The sequence below is a fragment of the Syngnathoides biaculeatus genome, chromosome 3 (genome assembly GCF_019802595.1).
Source record: "Syngnathoides biaculeatus isolate LvHL_M chromosome 3, ASM1980259v1, whole genome shotgun sequence".
In the NCBI taxonomy this organism is placed as follows: Eukaryota; Metazoa; Chordata; class Actinopteri; order Syngnathiformes; family Syngnathidae; genus Syngnathoides; species Syngnathoides biaculeatus.
Window position 1 is genome coordinate 4,261,533 of NC_084642.1, and position 12,412 is coordinate 4,273,944.

Below are 12,412 nucleotides of genomic sequence, written 5' to 3' on the forward strand. Positions count from 1 at the left end.
CAATGTTAATATTTGGTACAGTAGCCTTTGTTTGCAATGACAGAGGTCAAACGTTTCCTGTAGTTGTTCACCGGGATTGCAGAAACTGCAGGAGGGATTTTGGCCCACTCCTCCACACAGATCGTCTCTAGATCAGACAGGTTTCTAGGGCTGTCGCTGAGAAACACGGAGATTCAGCTCCCTCCAAAGATTTCCCATTGGGTTTAGGTCTGGAGACTGGCTAGGCCACACCGGAACCTAGATATGCTTCTTACGGATCCACTCCTTGGTTTTCCTGGCTGTGTGCTTTGGGTCATTGTCACGTTGAAAGACCCAGCCACAACCCATCTTCAGGGAAAGAAGTTGTTCCCCAAAATCTCACAATACATGCCCGCGGTCAGCCTCTCCTTAAAACAGTGCAGTCGTCGTGTCCCATGTGCAGAAAAACACCCCCAAAGCATGACGCTACCACCCACATGCTTCACAGTAGGGATGGTGTTCTTGGGATGGAACTTATCATGCGTCTTCCTCCAAACACGGTTCGTGGGATTATGACCAAAAAGTGCCATTTTGGTCTCATCTGACCACAAAACTTTCTCCCATGACTCGTCTGTATCACCCAAATGGTCATTAGCAAACTTAAGAGAGGCCTTGACATGTGCCGGTTTAAGCAGGGGAACCTTCCGTGCCATGCATGATTTCAAACCGTGACGTCTTAGTGTATTACCAACAGTCACCTTTGAAACGGTGGTCCCAGTCCCTCGCCTTTCTAAGGATCACTGATATCCCACGAGGCGCTATCTTGCATGGGGCACCACTCCGATTAAGATTGACCGTCATGTTTTGCTTCTTCCATTTCCTAACGATTGCTCCAACAACGGACCTTTTTTTCCCACCAAGCTGCTTGGCAATTTCTCCGTAGCCCTTTCCAGCCATGTGCAGTTGTACAATTTTGTCTCTGGTGTCTTTGGACAGCTCTTTGGTCTTGGCCATGTTACAAGTTTGAGTCTTCCTGATTGTACGGGGTGGACAGGTGTCTTTATGCAGCTATTGACCTCACACAGGTGCATCTGATTCAGGATAATACATGGAGTGGAGGTGGACTAACAAGTCTTTGACGGTAAGAGTTCTAGCTGATAGGCAGGTGTTCAAATACTTATTTGCAGCTGTATCACACAAATAAATCGCTATAAAAAAAATCTTCCATTGTGATTTCTGGATTTTTCTTTTGAGATGATCTCTCTGACAGTGGACATGCGCCTCCGATGAAAATTTCAGACCCCTCCATGATTTCTCAGTGGGTGAACTTGCAATATAGCAGGCCGTTCAAATACTTATTTTCTTCACTGCAACTGCATTTGTACACTGTGGAAAAATGCATTAAGAAAAAGCAACATTTTTTTTTTTCAAAATCACGCATCTTATCTAGCATTTCTTACAACGAGCTCGACCAGACTGTGATTCCAGTCGATCAACGGCAGTGGAACCAAATCGGTGCTGGTTTGAACACATACAACTTACATGAACACAAATCAAAAGCAAACATGAGCATGACACGGTACCTTTTGATCGTAACACACGACAGCACGGCCACGACTACCTACACGTACGCTCAGACGCTCACCTGATATCGGGCACGGATTCATTCCGAACCAGCTCAATCAGCTGTGGCTGATGGGTATTTTTTTCAGCACTACCATGGCAGGTGAAGGATGTCGAGGGTTCGGTGTAGTGGCTGGCATCCCAACGAATCAGAGAAAACAGAAACGGGAATAGTAAAGTTTCACCTCCCCCCCGCATCTGGGGAATACCTCAGCCGCTTATCAGATCCTCCTCCCTATCCATGTTTTTCCCGCCCTACACAAGTATACATACACTCCTTGTTCAAGTATGTGCTGGAGTTTCTCTGCTTGACTTTGTTCGTGTGTGAATTGTACCCTGGAGGACATTCTCTCATGTAGTAGACTCTTTAGCAGTCAGTCTTCAAAACAGTGTCGATAAAAGTGCGAGCATTGCTGATGGGGGAGAAAAACTGCAATCAACACAATGAATGCATCTCTAAAATCAAGCAGAAAAATAACCAGCAATGCAATCGGCACAAAATGGAGCTGACGATGGCTGCCAATGGCCCAGGAAGTTACAGTTGCATGTTAAGGGCACCTGAAGGTGCTGGTTTGAACTGGTTTATCAGGCATATTGACCTGTGCTCTGTGCTAATAAGGAATTCCAAACTAATCTGGTGGTATGCGGGTCGGGTGGAGAGAGCAGGTGGTACCAACACCAGCTTTCATTAAATATTGAATGGCATGAATTAGAGTTGTCTGGAGTTTTTGCTGGGAGTAAAATCTAGTATTAGGGATTAGTAAATTGGCATAAATACCATTGGGTTCTTTTTTTTTTTTTTAAACCTTGATGTTTGTTACCTTTAGTTTTCTCACAATTCTATACAAATGCATTGTAATAACACTATACTAATACTATATAACTATTTAACAAGGGAGGCACGATGGACGACTGATTAGATGGTTTGCCTCTCAGTTATGAGGACCGACCGCCCGCTCTGCCTCCTCTTTACCTCTTCTGTCCTCTGCCCACCTGAGCTCTGATATCTCACAAACATCCATACAAACATCAGTACACCCACAATGGGCGCGCACACACACACACACACACACACACACAACAGTCTCAGGGTCGCACCAGGCACTTTGGCAGCAACGACGTTTTGTCATCTAATTTATGTCTTATTTCCCTTGGTCCTCTCACCTTGACTATGTTGAACACGTCAGCTGATCTCTGATATTTGCATATTCAGTTCATGCTTTTGGCGCCACGGTGGAGCAGCTGGAAAGCATTGGCCTCACAGTTCTGAGGTCCCGGGTTCGATCCCGCCTGTGTGGAGTTTTCAAGTTCTCCCCGTGCCTGCGTGGGTTTCCTCCGGGTACTCCAGTTTCCTCCCACATCCCAGAAACATGCAACATGAATTGGACACTCCAAATTGCCCCAAGGTGTGATTGTGAGCGCGGCTGTTTGTCTCCATGTGTCCTGCGATTGACTGGCGACCAGTTCAGGGTGTACCCCGCCTCCTGCCCGTTGACAGCTGGGGAAGGCTCCAGCACTCCTTATGAGGATAAGCGGCAAAGAAAACGGATGGATGGATGGATGAATTAATGCTTTTTACACTATACATACTACAGTTTTATTTAGCTTTTTGATGTCATTATTTGTATGTTTTTATCGCGGGCCCTTGAGGAGCATAATTTCAACCTCTGTATGTGTAATGCATATTGAAGCATGGACAATAAATGCACCTTCTACCCTGTAATGCAGTAAAGACGCTGACTTGCTTTGTCACAAATATGATGAACCGCCCTCAAAGTGTTATCAAACAGATGTTGTGCTAAATAAGGTAGTGCTGTCCACACACACACACACACACACACACGACAGAAATGTACTAGTCGATAAGCCCACCCAGCGTGGGAATGTGAGAGAAATACCCGGAAGCGTTGTGCTGAAGCGTCCAGTCGGGAAAGCTGAATGAAATGAGCTTTAATAATAGCGCACGCTGTCTCTCGCCGAGCCATTAAGCAGATAAGCATTCTGCGGCGTGATTTGCACATGCTGAGCGACCTCCATCAGTTTCACAGCGAGCTTGCATTCCAGACTTTCCAGTCACCCTCGCCGGTTGAGTCTACAGCAAACCAAAAACTGACCCGCCTTTCCCCGTCGTTGTCACTCACTACTAAACATGATCGCCATTAGCAGCTCTTCTACAGTACCACAAGGAATGAAAGGACCAGGACTGCGCTGAAAGGCAAAGGGAAGCCAAAACATGCGGCAAGCCTTGCCAGTGTCTTAAAAACAGTCGGTCAGAAGGTTTGGCACGATTTGAAAGAGTGGTCCTGGCTAGCACCTCGTTAACATTCAAGGCACACCCACCCCTTTGACACGTCCCGGTGGTGCAAAACACAAGCGATCCGAAATACAAGCCGGGCAGCCGGCTAACTGCTTACGGTTCACAAACAAAAACAAACGGAAAAAAAAAAAAAAAAAAAAAAATCTAAAATTTCCAGAAGCTCTTCATACGCACAGCGGAATAAAACGTCAGGTTGAAGTATAAAGTTTTTAATTCACTACACACGTGAATTAATCATTTGCACGCTACAGTTGGGAATAGTTTGTGGTTTTCTCAACCACAAAGAGACAAAAGTGCCGTGAAGTAGCAATGCATTTTAAGAAATGGAAAATTTTATTTTGGGACAAGGGGGATTGCTTGAAAAAGCTGCACGATTTTTAAACCCTCAACTGCTCATGCTAAGGGCCTTGTAGTCTTTGAGGGGTGCCAAAAATCGGGTGAAAATTCAAATTTTTTGTTTCTATGTGCCCTGCGATTGCCTGGCAACCAGTTCAGGGTGTACCAGGAAAAGTTCATCCATGCTTTTATCTCATGTAGACTTGACTACTGTAATGGTCTTCTGACTGGACTCCCCAAAAAGAGCATTAAACAGCTGCAGCACATTCAGAATGTTGCAGCTCGCGTTCTGAAAAAAAAGCAAAACAAAGCGGCCAGAGCATATGACTCCAATCCGAAAGTCCTTGCACTGGCTTCCGGTCATCTTTAGAATAGATTTTAAAGTTCTGCTACTGGTCTCTAAATCACTAAATGATTTAGGTCCTGAATACATGAAAGAAATGCTTACGGAATATAAACCAAGGAGAGCTCTGAGATCAACTGACTCAGGTCAAATAGTTGAGCGCGGAGTCCGAAGCAAACACGGTGAAGCAGCATTTAGCTATTACGCTGCACACAAAGGAATAAATTTGCCAACAGAGGTGAGGTCAGCTCCAAGTGGGAATGTTTTGAAATCCAGGTTGCTTTTTTTAATATATACACTTTTTGATCATATTACTTGCACTGTATGCGGTTTTGCACTATACAAATAAATTTGCTTTGCTTTGCTTTACTTTGCTTTAACCCCCACCCACCCCCGAAAAGAAAGCTGGGATAGGCTCCAGCACTCCTGTGACCCTCGTGAGGATAAGCAGTTCAGAAAATGGATGGATGGGGAATATATCATTCCTTTGAAATGATCCCCAAATTACTGACAGAAACATGCATATTTAATAAGATGTGACACTGCATTGCGTAGGTGACCTCTTCTGTTTGGATTGACAAGTTTTTCCCAATACAAGCCATTGATCAGCTTCTTTTTTTTTTCTTCTTTGCTCTGACTTGGAAACAAAATTTACACCCAACAGCAAATTCAAACAAAATATCCATCCATCCATCCATCCGTCCATTTTCCTAGCCGCTTATCCTCACAAGGATAAGCGCAAGAGTGCTGAAGCCGATCCGAGCTGTCAACGGGCAGGAGGCACGGTACACCATGAACCGGTTGCCAGCCAATCGCAGGGCACATGGAGACAAACAACCGCACACACAATCACACCTTGGGGCAATTTAGAGTATCCAATTCATGTTGCATGTTTTTGGGATGTGGGAGGAAACCCACGCAGGCACGGGGAGAACATGCAAACTCCACACAGGGAGGGCTGGGATTGAATCCGAGTCCTCTGAACTGTGAGGCCAACGCTTTCCGGCTTACCCACCATGCTGGGCCCACTTAAAACATGTTTCTGATAATTTCTTTGTTTGTTTTTTACTGCACTTCATGGTACCCAGCATATTGACATTATCACATTGGCTCCTCTCGTTGGAAAAAAATGAGGTTGTAAATTGGATCTGATAGCAGACGATTTGATGCTAGACAGGGGTTGATGAGAAAAAAGGATAAATGAATAATAGATAGCGGTGTCTGGTCCAGATTTTGAGTTACTGTACCTCTCCGCATACATACAAGACATTATAAGAAAAAAAATAATAAATCACACTTAACTGAACCAAGTCCCACTGTGCACTTAAAGATAATTTGGCTTATATATAGAAACTGTACGTAGAAGAAATCTTTTTTCCCTGATTCGGAGTCTCTGTTGCAGCCAAACAGTCCGAGCGCACTGCAAAGCCAAGCACGGCTAATCGCTTGGGCAGGCCCGCAATGTAGGACAGAAGAGGATGCAAAGCGCTCGCAAAAGAAGGAGAGCTGAAAATCTCAGCAGGAAATAGACAGCGGGCTTGAACACAATTATCTCGGCGCGAGAAAACAAAAAGGGAGACGAGGCTGTGTGTCATGTCAGATAACTTAACGGGAAAGTTCCGTAACGTGCACAGATGAAATTTATCGAGCGGCCATTCACAAGACTGGCAAAATGCTGACTATGCTACTTTTGGGTGACAGTGATGCTATGATGAGAAAACTCTTTTAGAACATGATCCAACAAACGGACCAACGGGGAACTTGCAGTCTAACATTGTGGTGATTAAGTTCCATTACATCCTCGAGAAATACACCCGAGCAGGATTTCATTTGAATTTGACCGACTCACCCTGGAGTCCTTTGGGGGGAGCTCCGCCCATGTGTAAGAGGCTTAACGAACGAACAATCATCATTCGTGTCAGCGGAATAAAAATATGAGGCTCGAGAAATACAAATGAAAAATAAACTTCCCGTGGGCTCGGTGATGTGGCGAACTGGCTATATTCATGAAAATCAAAATAGGAGAAAAAAAAAAAAAAATCAATTTGTCATGTGAATCAACCAATAATTTGGATTTCTGTTCATTTCAATGGGGAAATGTGACTTGAGATACAAATATGGAACTTGCATCTCAGGGCACCAGTGTACAGTCAAGCAGTCATACACTATAAAGCCTGTGTTGTAAAATAATACTCAACTATATTTATGATTTTATGTGTAGCCATAGCCAAAACGATGCGTGGGAATTCTCTGTTCACAATTGTCCGGCGTTGTCGCATTCGGTCGTGTCGCTCGGTGTGCAGCGGGCCCGAGTTTCAAAGCTTCCAAATTCAGATCGTGTGACATATATGGAGAACATTATGAATAAATTTATGATGCACAAGTGGCACGGTGGATCAGCTGGTGGAGCATTGGCCTCACAGTTCCGAGGACCTGGGTTCGATCGCGGCCCCGCCTGTGTTGAGTTTGCATGTTCTCCCCGTTCCCGCGTGGGTTTTTTTCCGGGCACTCCCGTTGCCTCCCGCATCCGAGAAACATGCAACATAAAATGGACGCTCTAAATTGCCCCGAGGTGTGATCGTGAGTGCGGCTGTTTGTCTCCATGCGCCCTGCGATTGGCTGGCAAGCAGTTCAGGGTGTCCCCCGCCTCCTGCCCGTTGACAGCTGGGATAGGCTCCAGCACTCCCGCAACCCTCGTGAGGATAAGCGGCAAAGAAAATGGACAGATATGATGCACGACACTGCAGCAAAAATACACATGGCCTACATGCAGGTTTCCAGTGCCACCTTTTTGCAAAGGTCTGTCATCTCCTGTCATTTTGTCCTCCTCGTGCTCGTCTGATTTGACCAAAACTAGGCAAGCTCTTACTTGACATACACACTCCTGTCAACTGGCACACAAACGCACCCAAAATTGCATATGTTCGCCGTCAGATAATCTTTCTGATCTCTGATCTCTATAATCCCTCTCCATCCGAAACAAATTGCCAATAAATAAATAAATAGATGCTCTTGGATCTGTGTGACCTAGTATTTTCTCACTTTATTGCATCATTAAACCCCCTCGGAGCCCGGACATCAGACTAATTAAAGTCAATTAGCTCTTAGCGCAGCACTTTTAGCTATTAGAAGACAAAGAAAAAAAGCACTGTTGTGCATTCAGCAAAAAAAAGCATTGACCACGATGTGTGCTTTTGGAGAGGCGGATATATATATATATATATACACACACAGTATATCTTCCTTAATATAATATAATATACAGGATACTACTTTTTTGGTTTGTTTCAAGAAACAGGAACGGAATTATTTCAACGGTCAGATACATCTAACTAGTGATTTTTTTAGTAACCAATGTCAGTTTTTTTTTTTTTTCAATTATTTCATGAATCGGATTTTATGAAAAAAATGCGACATCACATTTATATGCGTTCATCTGAGATGACACGTTGTGGGGACCCCGAAAGGGACAAGCCGAAAGAAACACACAAAATGCACAGATATGCGTTGATTATGATTCGGTTTCCAGGTTGGTCCTTATAATGTGAGGAAATCGACAGACATGTTGTTCATTATTTCCCAAAGTGGAAGCATGTTTACAAATGTCGTATTGTGATTAAACATTCAGTCCGCTTTCATGTTGAAAGGCTGAAATTATGAGGATTTGGACAATTTTGAGTATACAATGTCACGACACAATTTTTAATTGTAATTGTTGATTAATTTGCAAAAGCGAAGCAGAGCAAATTTATCTGTATAGCGCACTTCATACATGAGGTAACTTAATGTGCTTTACATGATTAAAGACATTTGAAAACAAAGCGATAAAACATTTAAAATGGCATAAAAATAATAAAAATGACAAACAAAATATTAAAAAAAAAAAAGTTAAAACCGTGTACAGTGCAAGTAATGTGAAGAAAAAGTGAATATATTCCAAAAAGCATGTATAATTTCCACCGAGATTTAAAAACATTCAGACTTCGGCCTGACCTCACCTCTGTCGGCAACTTCTTCCACTTGTGTGCAGCATAATGGCTAAATGCTGCTTCACCACGTTTGCTTCGGACTCCGCGCTCCACAATTTGACCCGAGTTAGTCGATCTCAGATCTCTGCTGGGTTTGTATTCCGTAAGCATTTCTTTCATGTATTCAGGACCTAAATCATTGAGTGATTTATAGACCACCAGCAGAACTTTAAAATCTATTCTAAAGGTGACTGGAAGCCAGTGCAAGGACTTTAGGATTGGAGTTATATGCTCTGACCGCTTTGTTTTGGTCAGAACGCGAGCTGCAGCTGTTTCATGCTCTTGCTAATTAGTTTTTGATTGATTTATTAATTGTTGCACTTCTCCTATCATGTCACAAAATCATGTTGGGTTTTTAAATTACAATGCAAGATAACGACAGACGGATGACTACGCCAAGGTGTCTAAAATTAAGATGAAAAATGCACGATGCAGAAACAAAAAGTATGATTTTGGACTGATAACGTCATGAGTCCTTTGGAATCGTTACAGCCGCAGGCGATTAGCTTGTCGTCTCTTTCGATCCAACGACTTCAAGCACTTAAGATCGAGTTCAAATCCTGACCTAAAGGTGGTGGAAAAGGTTACTATCCGCCAAAAGCAAATACAACGATGCCTTGATTTACAAGTTGAATTCGTTCCGTGATCACGTTCGTGATTCCAAATGATTTTTCCCCTTCGAAATGATTTGAAATTGTATTCATCCATTCCAGTCCCCCATAAAGCACCGACAAACATTTCCTGTAATGTTTTCTCGTCACAAAATTAGCTTTTGCGTTGCCACCTTTTGCATTCCATCCATCCATTATCCAAGCTGCTTATCCTCATAAGGGTCCCAAGCTGCTTATCCTCACAAGGGTCACGGAAGACCTGGAGCCGATCCCAGCTAGCTTCGGGCGAAAGGCGGACACCACCCTGAACTGGTCACCAGTCAGTCGCAGGGCACATAGAGACAAACAGCCGCACTCACGATCACACCTAGGGGCAATTTTAGAGCGTCCAATTAATGTTGCAGGTTTTTGGGGATGTGGGAGGAAACCGGAGTGCCCGGAGGAAACCCACGCAGGCACGGGGAGAACATTCAAACTCCACGCAGGCGGGTCCGGGATTGAACCCTGGACCTCAGAACTGTGAGGCCAGTGCTTTTACCAGCTGATCCACCGTGCCGCCCCCTATTGCATTAGCATCTCAAATTTTTGCTTAGGTCAAAAGAACAATAATCAGTTGAGCAGGCTGTCGCGCTCACAAGTGAAATGTGAAACTGGACTGAAGAAGAAGACAATATCTGTTGTCGATGTTCGGATTGTGGTCTGACTCTGGATCCGCAACCAACACATTTCATTTTCCTGAGGTTGGCGTACTCTGCTCACAGACGCTGGCAGGCTATCCCACAATCAATTTAAACAGATTGATTAAATACATTAGGAGAGGTTGGCTTACTTGGCTGAGCGGATAAGTGAATTCGCTGGTTTATTTTTAGACCGCTGGATACTGCGCGTGGAGGCTCCTTAAGTCAGGAAAGTGGCGGAAGGTCTGGCGAGTCGCGCAACCCAAAAACTGTTTGACCGGTAGGACTGCGATTGAACAGTGAGTCGCCTTTCCTCGACAGGGGATGATTTGCGTGGGAATTGAAAAGGTCACACTTTTAACGCGCACAGAAGAGACTCCTCATTTTTTAATACAGCAACCTTCTGCTCAGCATCGCCGTCACGTCTTTTCTGAGAAGGCGTCTCCTAGGAAATGTCCTCCCCGTTCCTGGGTTTAATGTCCCGTGATACGATTGGCGCTATGTCATTTTTCAAGTCCAGCCACTCGAAGTTGCAGGTAACAAAGCCGTGACCTGCAGCACCTGAGCATACAAAATGGCTGCTGGCCACAAGATCTCAATAGTTTAAACGTGAGAGTTGATATCGGCGTCATCCTCAGCAATAATAGGACTACTTTGTCAGTAATGAGTAATCTTACGCATTACAAGTTCCAAACTAATAATCCGATTAAAGTTACTTATCCTCATCACTTTTACTGTTACTATTGTGGGGAAGATGGACCCCCCCCCCCCCCCTCCACCCCTGGAAAAAAAAAAGTTGCGGCACACTTCCAACTCAGTCATAAATCACGTCACACTAAAATGCCCATGATATGTATTCAAAGATCACCAGCAGAGTATCACACTTTCCTTCCTGCTGACATTTTACATTAACCACCGACTCTCGCTGGCCACTGCTGGGGGGCTTAAACTGGGAACGAAAACCTCAGTGCGCAGCTAACGTTGAGATACATCACAAATGTCCGTTGATCCATGACAGACTAACAGAACTGAAAGGGAAACTTGCATGTCTTACATGAAAAATGATAAGTGGCCATACAAGTGATGAAAAAGCTGAAAATGATCTAATAAATAAAGTACAGTGATACCTCGGTTCTCGACCACAATCCGTTCCAGAAAACGGTTCAAAAAGTGAATTGTTCGAAAACCGAATCGATGTTTGCCATTACAATGAATGGAAAAAGAAATAATCTGTTCCAACCCTGAAAAAAATTTGGCTTTTTAAAGCATTTGTTTTTAGCTTTTCCTGATAATAAGCTGCATAGTAGAAATACATGTATAGTTTAAATACTTTATATAATCAAATAATTTAAGAAATATATTTATTTTTTGCTTAAAATGTATGCTTTAGTAGTGGAGTACGCTAGGCTGGGAGTGCATTGCTGTATCTGTAGCGACTCGGCCCCCAGCCTAGTTAACTTTTTTTACTAACAAAAGTGCAGAATAACTTTAAGCAACAGTTCTTTGGAGCCATGATTTGGGGTTTATACGAGACGATGAGAAGAAAAACAACAGTCACTACCGGGACAGGGCTGTGTACAGAGGCTGCGTTATACAGAATAACAAAAGTGTGCTGATTGCGCCGCACGCGTTATGTCATTTCCGGTTTTTTTTTGTTTTTTCCAGGGGGGGCATTCGAATAGACGATAACAAAACGCGTCGTGGGTGGGTCAATCGCTTGCGGCGCGCGCATTATGTTATTTCTGGGTTTTTCCGACGGCGTGGAAATTCACAACGAAGGGCTTCGTGGGTCAGCTGTTCTGGCTGCACGCAATATGTTATTTCCGGGTTTTGTTGGGGGCGTTCCAGTACCGATTTTAGTTTGAAAACAGAAGCACAAAAAAAAAAAAAAAAAAAAAGTGAAATTTTCGTTCGAAAACCAATTTGTTCAAAAACCGAGGCTTTACTGTATCTCATTTTAGTTACACAGTACTGGTGAATTTTACATGTAAGGACACATCATGTGGTAGTTTCCATCCAACAGTATACAGATAAAGAATGTGCAAAGCAGATTTATTGATTTCTGAGTATTAACACCGTGAGACTATAACTCATGGAACGCCGATCGAACTGAGGTTGAAACAAAGGAGGCAAAATGGATTCTCACCACTTGGCAGGAACTATCAGGAGTCGCATAGAATACAAATACTGCATACTGTATGTAGTGTGGTGAATTTGGATTACAGAATTTCAATTTCAATGCCAGAAAGTAAACGTTCAAAAGAAGATGCATTCCTTCTGCTAAATCAAGGTTAAAGAAAAGTTAGGTGCAGGAACACCTTTCCTAATAATAATAATAATAATAATGATAATACACTTTGTACAGTAGAGTATATATCGTATTTCACAAACATCACCCGTGACAGATGTTTTAATCTTCTGGAGTGACCGTCACAAGAACGCGCTCACATTGACGAGCTTATTTCTCGTCACTAAGCAGGATGCTGCATTTATTTCACGTTATTATTGTTGATACACGT

At 43.4% G+C, this 12,412-nt stretch overlaps 1 protein-coding gene across 15 annotated transcripts in view; it reads right to left on the minus strand.

The window, feature by feature from the left end:
* The window catches only part of plekha7b (pleckstrin homology domain containing, family A member 7b), a 93,118-nt gene that overhangs the window by 60,047 nt on the left and 20,659 nt on the right, over positions 1-12,412 (minus strand). The window lies entirely within an intron of this gene.